The 15,674-nt window shown below is 44.8% G+C and overlaps 1 protein-coding gene and 1 pseudogene across 2 annotated transcripts in view; both read right to left on the reverse strand.

Moving 5' to 3' along the window:
• lrp4 (low density lipoprotein receptor-related protein 4) overlaps positions 1-15,674 on the reverse strand; it is a 415,707-nt gene that overhangs the window by 160,595 nt on the left and 239,438 nt on the right. The window lies entirely within an intron of this gene.
• On the reverse strand, positions 12,604-12,722 carry LOC144685134 (5S ribosomal RNA; annotated as a pseudogene).

The raw sequence follows: 15,674 nt of genomic DNA on the forward strand, positions 1-15,674 counted from the left end.
CCCTGAAGAGGCTGGACATACCCGCCGACTCACCTGGCTTGTGACCGACCAAAATGGAGAAGGTTCATTCGGTTAAGGCACAGAACACACCGAGAGATTTTGTCGGGAATGTGCAGAGGGCACACAAACCTCCAAACACCTCACCTACCCAACCCTTCAAGTGCCACCTACCTGCCCCACATGGGACAGGGTCTGCAGATCGCGCAATGGACTTATCGGCCATCTCGGAACCCATCGAACCGGAGTGGAAGCAAGTCATCCTCGATCCCGGGGGACTGGCTAAGAAGAAGGAGACCGTTGGTCAGTTTTTGATCATCAGTGTAGATGAAGTTAGGGATGTTCTATGGCCATCAGACAGGAGATATCTCACAAATGAGCTTGAGTTGGTCTTGCTCTATTTCTCCATTGTTTTTGCATGCCAGTTATGTTTGCAACATGCACATATGATGTGAACGCTATTTAATGTTGCTGCAAATGCACGAGAACGCTACCCGTGGCCCTGATGAAACCCCTCCTAACAGTTGCTAGATAAGGTCTGCCAGGGAAAAATTAAAGGAACAAACCTTTAGAAAAGCGTTTTCAGTGGTAGACTAAAAAGAAAATTGAGGAACAGTGAAGATGATATTGAGGTGCAAAACATACTCTGGGCAAACTGCAGAACGATACCAACCCCGATGCCCAGTTTGATGGGTGGCAATGGGAATGAGCTGCTGCACAAAGTGGGGGGAAGGTAAGTTTACCTGAAAGTGGTACTCCAGTGTACCCCGCGCCCCCGCCCCTAAAAAAAAATAGCGGTTCGTCATGCTGGCAGGAGGTGGCAGCCATAGGATTTCCACTTTTAAAAAAATGTGTAGCTTGTTGAGAAAATCTATCAAAACAGAAACCCAACAATTGATCAAGTCAGACACAGTATTCGTGGAATTCAGTCATTGTCTTTATTATTCTTTCAGTGGATGTGGGTGTGACTGGCAAGGCCAACATTTGTTGCCCGTCCCTAATTGCCCTTGAACCGAGTGGCTTGCTATGTCATTTCAGAGGGCAGTTAAGAGCCAACCACATTGCTGTGGGTCTGGAGTCAGATGTCGGCCAGACCAGGTAAGGACAACAGATTTCCCTCCCTAAAGGTCGTTAGTGACCCAGATGGGTTTTTACTACAATCAATGATAATTTCATCATTACCATTACCAAGGCTAGCTTTCAATTCCAAATTTCATTAAATGAATTTAAATTCATCCAGCTGTCATTTGAACCCATATCCCCAGAGTATTATTCTGGCCTCTAGATTTCTAGACCAGTGATACTACCACTACACCACCATCGAGATATAGGTCAACTTGATGTTATTCCATGTACGTTTTGTTGGTCTGCCAAAGGTGGTAGTTGCTTTCCTTTTGTGTATATTACGTCCTACATCAAGGGACAGATTGTCTGTCACTGTGGACCCAAGGTAGCAGCATTTGCTAACCTCTTCTAGTGGGTGTTATTTAATCTGATGCAACAACTTTGACTCATGACCACAGTTTTCTTGATGCTCATAGTCAGGAAGAACACGTTCCAGGCATGGGAGAGACAATCCATGAGTCTTCGTAGCTCGATTAGTTTCCGTGTGGGCGACTAGCACAGTATCATCAAACGTTCCCTGATCAGGATGAGATGTCTTCACTTTCAGTCTTGATAGATTGTAGAGTTTGCTGTCTGACCTAGTGTGCATGTAGGCTCCTTTCCTATCTACAGGAAAGGTGAAGGTCAGAAGCCTGGGGAAGATGATTCCAAATAGCGCGAAGTCTAGGGCACAGCCCTGTTTCACTCCATTCTTCACTCTGAAACTGCCAGAAGTGGGGCCATCGAGCTGCATGGTACAGTGCCTGTTGCCAAGAAGTAGATGCAACTGAGGAGCTTGGTGCACAGCCAATTCTCCCCAAAATCTTGTCAAGTCCTGTTCAGCTGACAAATGCCTTAGTGAGCTCCATAAAAGTGAGGTAAAGAGGCGTACCAAGCTGATGGTTTATGAGGCCTGTGTTCTCAGCACCTTGCTGTATGGCCGTGAAACATGGGCGACTTACAGTGATCAAGAAAAGAAGCTCAATAATTTCCACTTTCATGTCTGCGGTGCATTATGGGTATATTCTAGCTGGACAAAGTCACGAGTGCAGTCGTCTCCTCGAAGGCAGAGCTCCCAGTTAGTTTTTCACTCAGACGGAGGTGGCCTCAATGGTCCGGGCACGTCTGCGGCATGGAAGATGATCTCGTACCCAAAGACTCTCTGGTCGGTGAGGTAGCCGGAACCAGGCGACCAACGGGGACAGCCCAAAGCTCCACTTCCTGGACGCTTACATGCGTAGCACATAGGCCCGAAACATCAATTATCGCACCCGGGATGACGACTAGATGACGACAGAGGAAAACGGCGACACCTCCTGTGGGCCGGCGTGCATCACCACGGTGACCAGTAGTTCCGGGGTGGCAACAGGCCTCAACGCCAAAAACCAACAACCCACGAAAACTTGGCAGCTTCCTGTGCGGCGCTTTGGGCGCAACCTCCCTCTCAAGGGCTGGTCCCTTCAGCCATCAGCAAAGGTGCACCACATGAAGACAGCCCCATCAGAAATGGACTGTTTGCTGCGTACTGATCGTCTTTCGTAGATGAAAAGGATGCTGACGACAACGAGACAGATCAGGTTTTTTTTTTTGGTTTAAATTGGTCAGAAGTATTACTGTGAAGGCAGAAGAGGCTGCGATGGAGACCCATAAATCTGAGTTTATGCCTTCTAATATCCTTCGAACAATACAGTTCCTTTAATGGGAACATAAGCTTGCTGCTGCAGTGTCAAAGGTGCACACTTCAATGCTACAACAGAGGAAATGATGAGGAAATGTGCAGTCGTGACCCTTGTGCTGGAAATTATTCAAGACATAAGCATTAAAGTTTAACGACACGGCCTAGACTGAACCCTCTTCACAATGAAAGAATTACTCATTCATGTGGGGACCCTTGGCAGTGCAGAAGGTCAATATTATTGGCTCAGTGGGCACAATGGACAGCATGGGTAGGCCTTTAAACGCTAATGAACAAATTAATTGTTCTGCAGCTCTCACGCATTTTTACCAAGATGTCTGCATAATTTTCGGATGGAAAAGGAACAGCCAGAGCCCAATTTTGAAAAAGGTTGTAAATTTTTACATAATTTCAGTGCACCCTGTTACCTTTTCATAACTCGTTACCTTCCACAATCTGGTATCTAAAGAAAAATCAAAAGGAATAACGCAATTTTTATTTTTTTTGCAAGGCAGTTGTATCTATGTCAGATAAATACGACAACAAAATGTTATGGTCCACTCAATATTACAGCAGAGTAGTAGGGATGGAGCTGTAGGCAGACAGACAGAACTGAACCCTTGCCTATGCGAATGACAGCGTCCGCTCAACGTCCCGAGTTTTTGCCAGTTTAATTTATACACAAACATAATTTTCACTTTGAATGTACACCCATGCAATTTGCCTCTGAAATAAACACTTGTGCATGTGACACACCCTAAAGGAAAGGATAATTTTACAAAAACATGCTTCTGGCACAAGTTCTCGCCCACGGGAAGACTTTCACGCTCTCCGTGTTTTTCCACCTCTTCGTTTTAATGGACGGAAGATTATGGGAAGCACGCACCCAAATCCCTGCCGTGTACATCCAGAAACAAATTTCCCGCTTTGGTGGAGCATTCACCCGCAAAAGCGCATCTTAGAAATGAGTTTTCTTATCGTTATCATTCCAGTTGGAAAATTGTGGGATGTGTGCGCTGGTATTTCCAATGTGTATTCTCAAGGCATAGAATAAGATACTGTGGCCAGGGTTTTCCGGCCCTGCCTTGGGAGATTCGGTGGCTGAGCCAAAAGTCCGATGACTCTCGGCGGGACCGGATAATCCTGGCGGCAGGCGGGGTAGGAAAATCCCATCCTGAATTTCAGGCTCATTTTTTTGATGTGAAGTCTTGCATTTTCAATATTGCAGCACGATTATTGTCGCTGTTGGGTTTTTTTAATATCATGTAAGTCAATAGCCTATACCTTACTAGAATTGCTGAAGGGATATCTCCTGAAGCTACTGTGTAAGAAAAAAAACACCCAAAGATCATCAATAACCTACGCACCAACAAAATTCTGCACCCACAGGGGAAAGGATCAGGGAAGAAGAACAAAGATAAGAATGAAAGCAAAATCCTACGGATGCTGGAAATCTGAAATAAAAACAAAAAATCGCTGGAAAAACTCAGCGGGTTTGGCAGCCTCTGTGGTGAGAGAAACAGAGTTAACGTTTCGAGTCCACATGACCCTTCTTCAGGGCTAAAGAGAAGTAGAAATGTGATGGATTTTATACTGTTTAAGAGGGGGTGGAGCAGGTGAAGCAAGATAGTAGGTCAGGGATAGGTGGGGGGGCTCAGGAAAGATTGACAAAGATGTCATGGACACAAGACATAGGGAGTGTTAATGGCAGTGTTAAAGACCAAAGAAGGTGCTGATAGTGGCAGAATGTGTTAATAGCAGAACAAGGGTAAGCACTTTGTAAAAGCACAACATGGAAACAAGTGACAGATGGCCTTGTGGGGTGGGGTGGGGGAGCGGGTTTATTGGGGAAAAAGGATTAAAAAAATAAAGAATTAAAAGTACAATTAAACAAGAGGTAAAGATGAAGGAGAGAGTTCATGATCTGAAGTTGTTGAACTCAATATTCAGTCCGGAAGGCTGTAAAGTGCCTAGTCGGAAGATGAGGTGCTGTTGCTCCAGTTTGCGTTGAGCTTCACTGGAACATTGCAGCAGGCCAAGGACGGACATGTGGGCATGAGAGCAGGGTGGAGTGTTAAAACGGCAAGCGACAGGGAAGTCTGGGTCATGCTTGCGGACAGACCAAAGGGGAATTGGTGTCGATTGGCTCATTAAGGAACCTAATTGAAATCCCGCTGGTGCCGGCCAGGAATCCCACGTCAGCCCCTTCCGCCCTCTGACTTAAGGGGCGGGGGGGGGCGGGGTGGGGGGAGTGGGGGAGGGGCTCTCCTGCCATATGGGTACTGACGTTGAGCCTCTCCCACAATTAAGCGGGCACAGCTGCCATGTTTCCCACTGTGACAGGCTGCACTGAATCCGCCCCGATAGGTGACCTCAGAGCACTGGCCCGTTCGCAACTCCTTACCTGGAGCGGTGGGTAGAGCTACCTCATTGTGGCCCCTCGGCAATGCTTCTTTGCCCGGCTCATCAAACAGTGACTGAGGTTTTGCCAGCTGCATGATCGCGCGGGTACAGCCTCTGGAATTCTGAGCCCTCTGCCTCATGTTTCCCCTTTGGCAACAAAGTCAACTTGGTGACCTGCTGGGCATGTAACCATTCCTCGTGGCCACCGAGACTCGCACTTGGGAATCATTTTGCTACTTCCTCATGTAGGCCTTGCCAAAATTAATTCAGCGACAAGACAAAAACTCACCAAAAGTACACGGTTCAGGATGGGTATGTCTCCCCTTCGTTCCAGCCACTGCGTACTCTTGAATCCTAGCCTCCGTATAAATGTCTCCAAGGGCTGGGTTTTACAGTCTCCCGCCCTTTGGCCACTTAAGGGCCTCAAACCGCCTCCGCCAGAATTTTATGTGCGGCAGGGGCAGGCGGAGACAAGGTGGGCATCAAGGCAGAGTACATCCTTTGGCAGATACACTGTGCCCATCGGAGGCACCCCTCACCCCCAGATCGTACCTCCCTTTAATCCTAACCCCCTGGCCTCTAAGACCCGGCTCCCTACCCCTCTCCGACCTCCCACCCACCTTCACCGGGGCAGGCCTGTCCAAAATCCCAGACTTACCCAAGTCTGGGCTCCACGACTCTTTTTTTCCCCTCAGGGAATGCCCGCAATGCCAGCTGCGACCACCGGTGGAGCCTGGCGCTGCCGGGACTACAGAGCTGCCAAGCCAATCTGATTGGCCGCAGCTCTCGAGGGGGAACTTCTTCTCGAGGTGGGGGGGGGGGGAATGGGAAGGGGCAGTCCCAACTCTGAATGAGGTACGGCTGCTACCGGTGTATCATCACCGCGGGCCAGTCCAATTCTGGGTCAGCCAGCTCAAGAGCGAGCTTTACTTCGGGAATACATCTCCACGTAAACTCCAGCCCCAGGATTCCTACTTCTGCTACAGTGGGAAGATATTTGGATTGATATTTTGCAGGTGGAGATTCAAGCACTCCTTCTCGATCTTCAGTGAGACATTTTGTGCAGACTCCACTTGGTTGCAAAAGCTTCTCCCTGATGTGGGTAAACAGGTGCTGGCAATGGGGGAGATGGCAGCATTGTGGTAAATGCTGCAGGACTAGTGATCCAGACTGCTAAACTCCACCCTGGGAATATGGGATCATAATCCCACCAAAGCAGCTGGTGGAACTTAAATTCAATTAGTTAATGAAATCTGGAATACAACCTAGTCTCAGTAATAGTGACAATGAAACTATCATCGATTGTTGTAAAAACCCATCTGGTTCACTAATGCCCTTCAGGAAAGAAAATCTGCCCCCCTTATCCAGCCTGGCCCTACATGTGACTCCAGAGCCACAGCAATGAAGAGACAAAATGTCTGTCTTGCCCCTATCATCATAGTTGACTCTTAACTGCCCTTTGAAATGGCCTAGCAAGCCTTTCAGTTCAAGGGATGGGCAATAAATGCTGGCCTTTCCAATGATGCCCACATCCCGTGAATGAATTCTTAAAAATCAAGAAATGGCGAGTGCCTGAGTCGTTTTTTTAAATTTGTTCCTGGGATGTGAAATGTCACTGGCAAGGCCAGCATTTGTTGCTCATCCCTAATTGTCCTTGAGGAGATGGTGGGGAGCCAATGTTTTCCAACGCTTCACAATGCGTTCAGTTTTGAGCATGGGAACACAGGAAGGAAGTGGAATGCGAGGTATTGTGATGCCTCCTTGCCCATGATGTGTTTGATGCCAGTCAGGCAGGGTAGCTGCAACTGGCAAAAATGCTTCAAATGAAGCCCCTGCCTTTTGTTACCTTGGCTGACCTGGAGGGGTCAGTGAACTTCTTCCAACTTTGAATAATCACTCACAATTTTCTGGAAATAATGGTTTACAAGGTCAAGGCCAGCTCCTTCCGCGGGACTGCATTACTTCATTGTTTCACTCGAGTCAGTAAAGTGGGTCCTCCTTCATAGCAGGAACTGAGGACTCAACAGAAGGTTTCTCAAACTTGTGTTTGGGTGTGCCTTGAAAATACACTAGGAGAGAACAATGCCGTGAGCCAAATTGTTGAAGAGACAAAATGTCTGCCTTGACACTGTCATCTGTATCAACACTTGACTCCACAGCCCACAGCGCCAGACAGAGGTGTATTGTCTATAGAAGGGGCTAACACATTAGGCTGGTTTTGGGAAGATAAATACTGTGGCTACAAAAGCAGGTCAGAGGTTAGGAATCCTGCGGTGAGTAACTCACCTCCTGACTCCCCAAAGCCTGTCCACCATCTACAAGACACAAGTCAGGAGTGTGATGGAATACTCCCCACTTGCCTGGATGAGTGCAGCTACCACAACACTGAAGAAGCTTGACACCTTCCAGGACAAAGCAGCCCGCTTGATTGACCCCACATCCACAAACATTCACTCTCTCCATCACTGACGCACAGTAGCAGCAGTGTGTACCAACTACAAGGTGCACTGCAGGAATTCACCAAGGCTCCTTCGACAGCACCTTCCAAACCCATGACCACTACCATCTAGAAGGACAAGGGCAGTAGATAGATGGGAATAGCACCACCTGGAACTTCCCCTCCAAGCCACTCACCATCCTGACTTGGAAATATATCGTTGTTCCTTCACTGTCACTGGGTCAAAATCCTGGAACTCCCTCCTGACCAGCACTGTGGGTGTACCTACACCACATGGACTGCAGCCATTCAAAAAGGCAGCTCACTGCCACCTTCTCAAGGGCAACTAGGGATGGGCAATAAATGCTGGCCCAGCCAGCGAAGCCCACATCCTATGAATGAATAAAAGAAAGGAGATATAAAAGAGTAATGCTAGTATTTGCACATAGTACTTCTCCTGTTGGCACATAAATAACATTAACATGAAATTCTTCTAATTTTACTTCTTCAATACCTGGAGCATTTTGAAGGTTTGCAAAAGATTGACAAAAGGGTTAACTTGCCAACTTCATGTCTCCATGGGAGCAGAAAGTTGGGTGCAAATTCCCAATGATTTTCTGACCGATTGAATTTTGCACCAGTGCACACTGTTAATTTAGGATATCTTTATCCGTGTGATGTTCCCAAGTGAATAGCTGGGAATTGTCTGAACTCTTCCAAACAGACAAACTGAGACTTAATCACGTGGCCGGGCCAGTGCAAAGGGATGAACAAGGAGGCCCCGACAAGTTGTTTTTTGAGATCTGCCGCTTTGACCCTGAAATGGGTCTTTTGTCTAATTGGCAGGATAATGCACTCCAGTCTTCTGATGAGAAAAAGCTTGGCTTGTTTGATTCAATTTGCCGGCAGTAACTGAAGCCAAAGAAAATGCCAACACAATATGGAATTCCACAACACATCGCTGCACCTGCTCCCTCATGTTGTGGTACTGGCTCACATTCTTCATTGATTTCCACCCTGCAAAAACACATGGGGGCAAATCCCAGCAAGAAACCTGATATGCAGCCCTTGGCTTTACACAACTTAATCAAATAATTCATTTAATATATATTAATTTATCATGTTTATCAGAGCTGGCTGGCAGGGCTGATTACTGTGATATATTTGCCTTGGGTGTTTTTTGGAAGTTAAGAGCAAGGTTAACAGGGGGGAAAAAACAACGGGAGTTAAAACAGAGCAAGCTCCATACAAATCCTGAGATCATCAAATAACAATTTTTTCTACTTTAACACATGTACCACAACATTAACTCTATTGAAAGTATTTAAGAGAAAGGCTTTGGTTAAAGTTGCCTACACCTGTTTAAAAATCAGCACAGCTGTTAATTCAGTTCAGCATTACACAGGGAGAGCTCATGTATTGGAAAATAAGACAACGTAATAGTTGAAGAGAACACTATAAGCTTACAGCAGTGACATGCTAATATTTCTACGTGGCATTTTAAAGGAACTGTCGCTTTGTTGTTTATGCAGCAAACCTAAAAGCTAAACTTGTGGAGAGGCGGGTTCTGAACCAAAGTCAAAAAAAATTATTACGCCTAAACTACTGGAAGATAAGTTCTCAATTTCTGGGAAACATTCAATTCAGCAGTTGACAATTCTGCAGGGAATTCCACAGTTACTGCCTATCAGGAACCTTAGCCTGAGATTTTACATCTCCAAGATAACATACTGTTAATGCCTAGGTGAGGGCACAGGATAAGAATACAACAATTTTTTTCTCATTTCCATCGATTCTGAACGACTATTTGATATTTTTCAATGGGTGCTTTCAATTGTGGCTTCTTTGGTATATAACAACACGACAAGGCTTACAAAAACCTGTGCCTGGGTTTGCTAGAGCATGCTTCACTCACAAAAATACAGCTTATCCAAGTCTGAAAATAAAGCTTAATTTTGTACTTGACCAGAATCGGATTTTGCTAACCGAGATTCTTCCCATCCTGCAATCGCACAGGACAGTAACATACTGTTCTCAAAAGGGACCCAAACTACTTTCAGCTAATGCCTTTCTTCATGGGAGACCCAGTGTGAGTCTTCAGCGGTCGCATTGCAACAGCAGGCAGCTCCCTTTCCACAAGCACCATTACAAATCACCAAGGATTTCATGAAAAACTGATTAGACTGGAGAAACCCTGCTCGATCTAATTTAATTTTACATTGATTCTGCACTAGCGGCAAACACAATAGCACAATGACTTGAGAATTTCAATGACGCTTTCAACATCAGGGAATATACATGTCACAATAATGTCCCCACTTTATTCTTCTAAATATTCTTTAATAAATAATGCGCTATGGGCAATGATTAATCTTATGTACCAAATGTCTTGTTCCAGATAAATGTTAGTAGCAGTTATTTAGTCGGTATCTGGCATACAACATGATGCAGTGGTTTGCAGGCACCTTAAATGCCCAATTTTGTTTAGAAACAATCCCAATTCAATTGAAGCTTAGTCCATACATTCGCAAGCACTGGTGTGTTTGAAAATTTGACATCTGCCACCTTAAATCCTCCAATCTCTTTCCTCCTATCGCAATCGTTCTTGTCTCTAAATTTTGTCATTATTTTGGCAGGTGGTTTTCTGAAGTTGCCTCTCTATTTCTCTCTGTGTTGCAATCGTCTTCCATTCTTGTTGGAAATCAAGACATATCACACTGCCGGCTACCTTTATTTCAGGTATTTTTAAATCTTTTTCTGTGAGGGAACTTCTGTAAATACTGACACAATCCCAGGTTTTCCGGCCAAGATTTATTCATAAGGACTCCCCATTCTAACTTCAGAAATAAGGGTCCAATTTTAATTCTGTTTAAGTGACTGGGTTAAAGTCGGACCCACAGTGTCTGCAATCCAAAGGAAAACAGCATTAGCGTAGCAAGGAACTTTTTTTATTTGTATTTACAGCTACAGAAGTAACGAATGCAGAAATATTATAACTTTCAGGTCGTCTTCTTAATAACTCCAAGGTCAGTTCAATTCTAATTTGAAAGTATATAAGTCTAACTTATTCTTTCTCTCCACCTCAACATTTTGGAACTTGCTTGCCAACAGACTTTCTATCATCCTACAATCAACTGACTTTTAAAATTCAAGCGTGGGAGCAATAATTGTTTTTATTTTATTCATTCATGGGATGTGGGCATTGCTGGCCTGCATTTATTGTCCATCCTTAATTGCCCTTGAAAATTGAGTGGCTTGTTAGAGTCAACCACGTTGCTGTGGGTCTGGAGTCACATGTAGGCCAGACCAGGTAAGGACAGCAGATTTCCTTCCCTAAAAGATGTTAGGGAACCGGACAATCAACAATGGTTTCACAGTTATCATTAGACTTTTAATTCCAGATTTTTTAAATTAAATTCAAGTTTCACCATCTGCCGTGGTGGGATTTGAACCCGGAGACCCACGGTCTCTAGGTTACTAAGATAAAAGCAAAATACTGCGGATGCTGGAAATCTGAAACAAAAAGAAAAATAACTGGAAAAACTCAGCAGGTCTGACAGCATCTGCGGAGAGGGATACAATGGCGCTGTGTTCCTCTCCGCAGATGCTGTCAGACCTGCTGAGTTTTTCCCAGGTATTTTTGTTTTTGTCTCTAGATTACTGGCCCAGTGAAAATACCATTACGCCTCCCTTATTATTATTCCTTATTTATTCTTGTTATCCAATTTTCTCAATTTAACTTTAATAACGCACCTTTGCCCTATTCACGAAGGTAAGGGGAAAATAATTGAGCAGTTCTCACATTGCTGCTAATCCTTTCGCTCTAACGATTGTTCTAGTGATTTTGGGAATTGGAGTGAGTTGCATGTATACAGGTTCATCCGCTCCTGACCCAACTTTCGTTACAATCCATAGCAGGGGACAGTGAATTTTTCTGGCATACATATAGGGCCTTCAACATGCGAATCACTGGATTGTCCTTCCGGAATACGCCGCTGCTTAAAACTGACACAACCAACATTCCATTAAAAGAAACTGTTTAAAATGCAGCCTGTGATTCAGCTGCTGCCCTCTCTCTGAATTGTTTTAACCAGGCGGGGGACTGTGTATGCAACGTCTTTATCGCACTATCGCACCACTGGGCTTCACTGATTGTTATTTGCCAATTTGTTATTGTCATGTGAATTTGGTCATGAGAAGCATGGCAAGCAAAGAGAAGCAATGTAGTGCATCAGCAATGGCATGACAGACTCTTGAAATCAGGACAGCACACCGGGGATTTTGGTTTCCCTTTTCTACCGCCCCCCCCACCCCACCATGTCAGAATGTGGTTCCTGCTGTTCAAAAAGTGGATGTTTTTCGCGCGTGGCTAAGATCATTTAGCTCGGCATAGATGAGGTACTAAACAGAGAACCCTGTTCTTTATTGGCGACTACCATATCCCATTGTGGATTCTGCAGAGAATTTAGAGCGCCATCAGCATATCCTTCTATTCCTGTCTCCCTCACGCACTTCTCTAGCTTTCCCTTAAATGCACCTATGCTAATTGCCCCAACGACTCCATTTGGTAGCAAGTTCAACGTTCTAACCGCTTTCTGGTATGGAAGTTCAATTTAGCTATGTAGTCACCCATCCGCCATAGGATCCCAGGCATTAAATTTCGATAAGACATTAAACAACGAGAGCCGGAACTCAGCAACGTCGTGAGCGTTACCATGAACAGATCTGCCACAGTTTGTCAAGGGGTGAAATGTCGTACTGCAGTAGCTGTTTCACCGACCATCAAGTTAGATAAAGGCTATGATGCGATTCATAGAGTGAGGAAACAGGGTGGATGCCAGCAGGAATGCCCAGCACTCAAAGCCTCGGGTAAAGGCACAAGTTTGTTTTAAAACATTCATTCATTCAGAGGCAGGTGTAAAAGGACTTACAAAAGTAACCTTCACTGGGGTCTTGAAATGAACACCGTGCCATAACCTTTGGAATAAGCCTACATTGCCTGGTATTCCCAGGCAGTCTACCATCCAAGTACTAACCAGGCCTGAGTCTGCTCAGCTTCTGAGATCAGATAAGATCAGGCATTTCCAGACTAGTATGGCCACACAAGCAATTAACACACTCACATGAAATTTCTTCAGCTGTAGAATTAAACGCCATTTATTTTACGCATTTTGTGCCTTAACTAAGATAATGGGGGAAAATAGGCAAAGTGTTCCAACGTTAAGATCGTATAACATAGCTTCAAGACGCCAGGAAAGTAACATTTCAGAAATCTTCTTTGAAGTTCTCTCTGCATTCCATAAAATACACACGGGATTTGAAAATCTGACCCTGTTCAACCAGCAGTGGCCAGAATTTCTAGCGAAACCTAGTTGCACTGGGGGTTTCACCTCCATTTCCTACAGCAGCCTTTCACCTAGGAGGGAAGGAGATTATGGCACAGAGGCTGTTCTCTCCATTCCTTCAATGGAACCATTTTCCAATGGCGAAACCTTGGGTGATTCTGGGGAAATCAGCTTACAAGAACACAAAAAAATAGGAGCAGGAGTAGCGACCACATGACCTATCGAGCCTGCTCCGCCATTCAGTTCGATCGTGGCTGATCTTGGGATTCAACCCCCATTTTCTTGCCCACTCCCCATATCCCTTAATTCTCTGAAAGACCAAAAAACCTGCCTAGCCCAGCGAAATATTTTCCCTTTAGTCCCATATCCCGGGACTGTGCCCACGTTCAGATTCCCCGACCAGTGAAATAGAATCAATCTCTCAACAGGAGATTAAGGAACCTTACTGTGTAATCTAAGAGCAGTAAATTTATTTTCCTCCCAAGGCTGGGAAGTTCATTATTTAACTCGGAGATTCTTTCCTGCAGACAGTGGGTCTGCGCTCTTGATTGTGCGGCTTATCATAAGGGTATATTCGTTGTGCTGGGAGTTATTCATACAAGGGCTTGGCTGAGCACCAGTAACAACCTGGGTGTGCCCACCAATCTTTACACTTATTATCAGGAATGTTCTCTAAGCAGGAAGTTATCCCTGTGCACTGCCTGACATTCACACTTCAAACAACACCGCCTAAACAAACTCGTTGCTGATTATTCTCATTTCCTGCTTGTCGTGTTTACTACTGGACGCCACGTATAATTACATTACAACAGCGAACCCGCTTTAAAAATAATTAACTGACAATGAGTATTGCTGAAAAAGAGAGACGTCAAAGTTTTTCATCTGGCACTCATCAGGACACTTTGCAAGAATACCAACATAAGCGGGGAGGGAAACAACAATTTACACTTTACGAGGAGAGAGTGCTAAATGGTTGGCAAGTGGGCTCTGATTGGTAGAGGCGTTGCCATGGAGAATGCACCAGTGACAGTGACTGATAGTTAACTGCCGAGCATTGTTTAAATTTAAACCAGGCAGCTTGACCCTGGTTGGTCAAGGCATTGCCCTGAGGAATGAGTCAGTGAATGGCTGCCACTTACTCTGTTTAGCTGAAATAGGTGCAATATGTGTATATGTTTTTTCAGCAATACTCAAGTTCTGCACCACCAAACAACTAATTGACAATGAAACATTGAGATATTCTGAGAAGGGTAAAGATGTGACATAATTGTAAGTTGGTCCTTTGACCAGAAGCCAAACTGGACCAACCTGAATAACAATATAACAGTTAGATCAGGGTAAACACTGGAAACTCTGCCTCAGCTCTTGATGCCTTTGCAAACTGGACAGCTGTTGTGGAGATCACGTAATTAATAAACGCACTTAGCTTTGGCCTAAATTCTTTAGGTTGGGTTAATACCATAACTACAGAACAATGGGTGACATCATTTGATGAATGGGCTATGTGAAGGAGAAGCTAATTTACATGGTTCTGAATAAAAATAAGTATTGTAAGCTAGATGCACATCTGCATTTTGTACTCTGCCAGTTTAGAATTCTTGAAAAAAATTAATTCTTCCAACTTTTTACTCCCTTTGACTCAGTCATAACCACTGATCTTCCAGTACCTTCTACAAATTGCTCTTTTATTGCTTAACCCTGGTTGGTCAGGGTTATTTGCTTATTTTGCAAGCTGTTCTATTAAGGAAGCCTCACAGGTAATTTCGATTCTATTTTCACCCGACAGAGATAGGCAGAGGCCTGGATCTACACCAGGACGGAGAGCCTCTCCATTATGGGAAAGATGGCACACGAGGCCAGAAATTGGAAAGTCCCCTCTCCGTACACGGCGCTTCCTATTTTCGGGGTGGGGGGAGCGGGACTAGAGTTGGGCTAGGGCCCGTGCATGCACAGTTTACAGAGGCAGTTGGCCATTTAAATCGTCAGCTGCCTCCAGTGAAGTGAGATTTTGGTAGGCCAGGGGTGTGAGATGCGAAGTGAGCAGTTTAGACCAGTTAAGAGCAGGCCTGAACTTTGTGGATTCATTTGGATAGTCAGGGGAGGATGCCCTTTGCAGAGGTAAGGTACTTCTTTGGATCTGGTTCCCGGGACACCTTTGGGGAGGTAAGGTGTCTTTCGGTGGAGGTCAGGTGCCCTTTGGAGTTGTTAAAGGAAGTCATTAACGTGCATTAAGAAGTGCATAAACCTGTTGCTGTCAAGCTCACCGGAACTGTCAACAGACCTGTCAAAATCAACTGTCAAAACTATCAAGCAGACCTGTCAAAAGTCACTGTCAAAGGGCGCTGTCAAGGCATTCAAAAGATCTGCCCTTTAAATTTTTTGGGGGAAAAAAACATCTGGAGTGTTAAGAAATTGCTTGCTATGGGTACAGTGGCATAGGTTGGCATGGAAGGTATGGGAGACATTGGGGGGGTAGAACTCAGCAACATTTATGTAATGAGGCCATTCACCCGGATCAGGATTGAAAATTTACCAAAATGCACACCCAAAACGTCAGATCCTGTCTTTTCACAAATACTGACCGAACTACTGTGTATTTCTTGCCTTTTCTGTTTCTCGTTCAGATTTCCAGAATTCATTGTTTTTTTCATTTTTTTATTGCGCTGATTTGGCGTCTGTGACATATAATTATGTGACTTCTCAATAAAAACAT

This window comes from Cetorhinus maximus, chromosome 9 (assembly GCF_964194155.1).
Source record: "Cetorhinus maximus chromosome 9, sCetMax3.hap1.1, whole genome shotgun sequence".
Classification (NCBI taxonomy): Eukaryota; Metazoa; Chordata; class Chondrichthyes; order Lamniformes; family Cetorhinidae; genus Cetorhinus; species Cetorhinus maximus.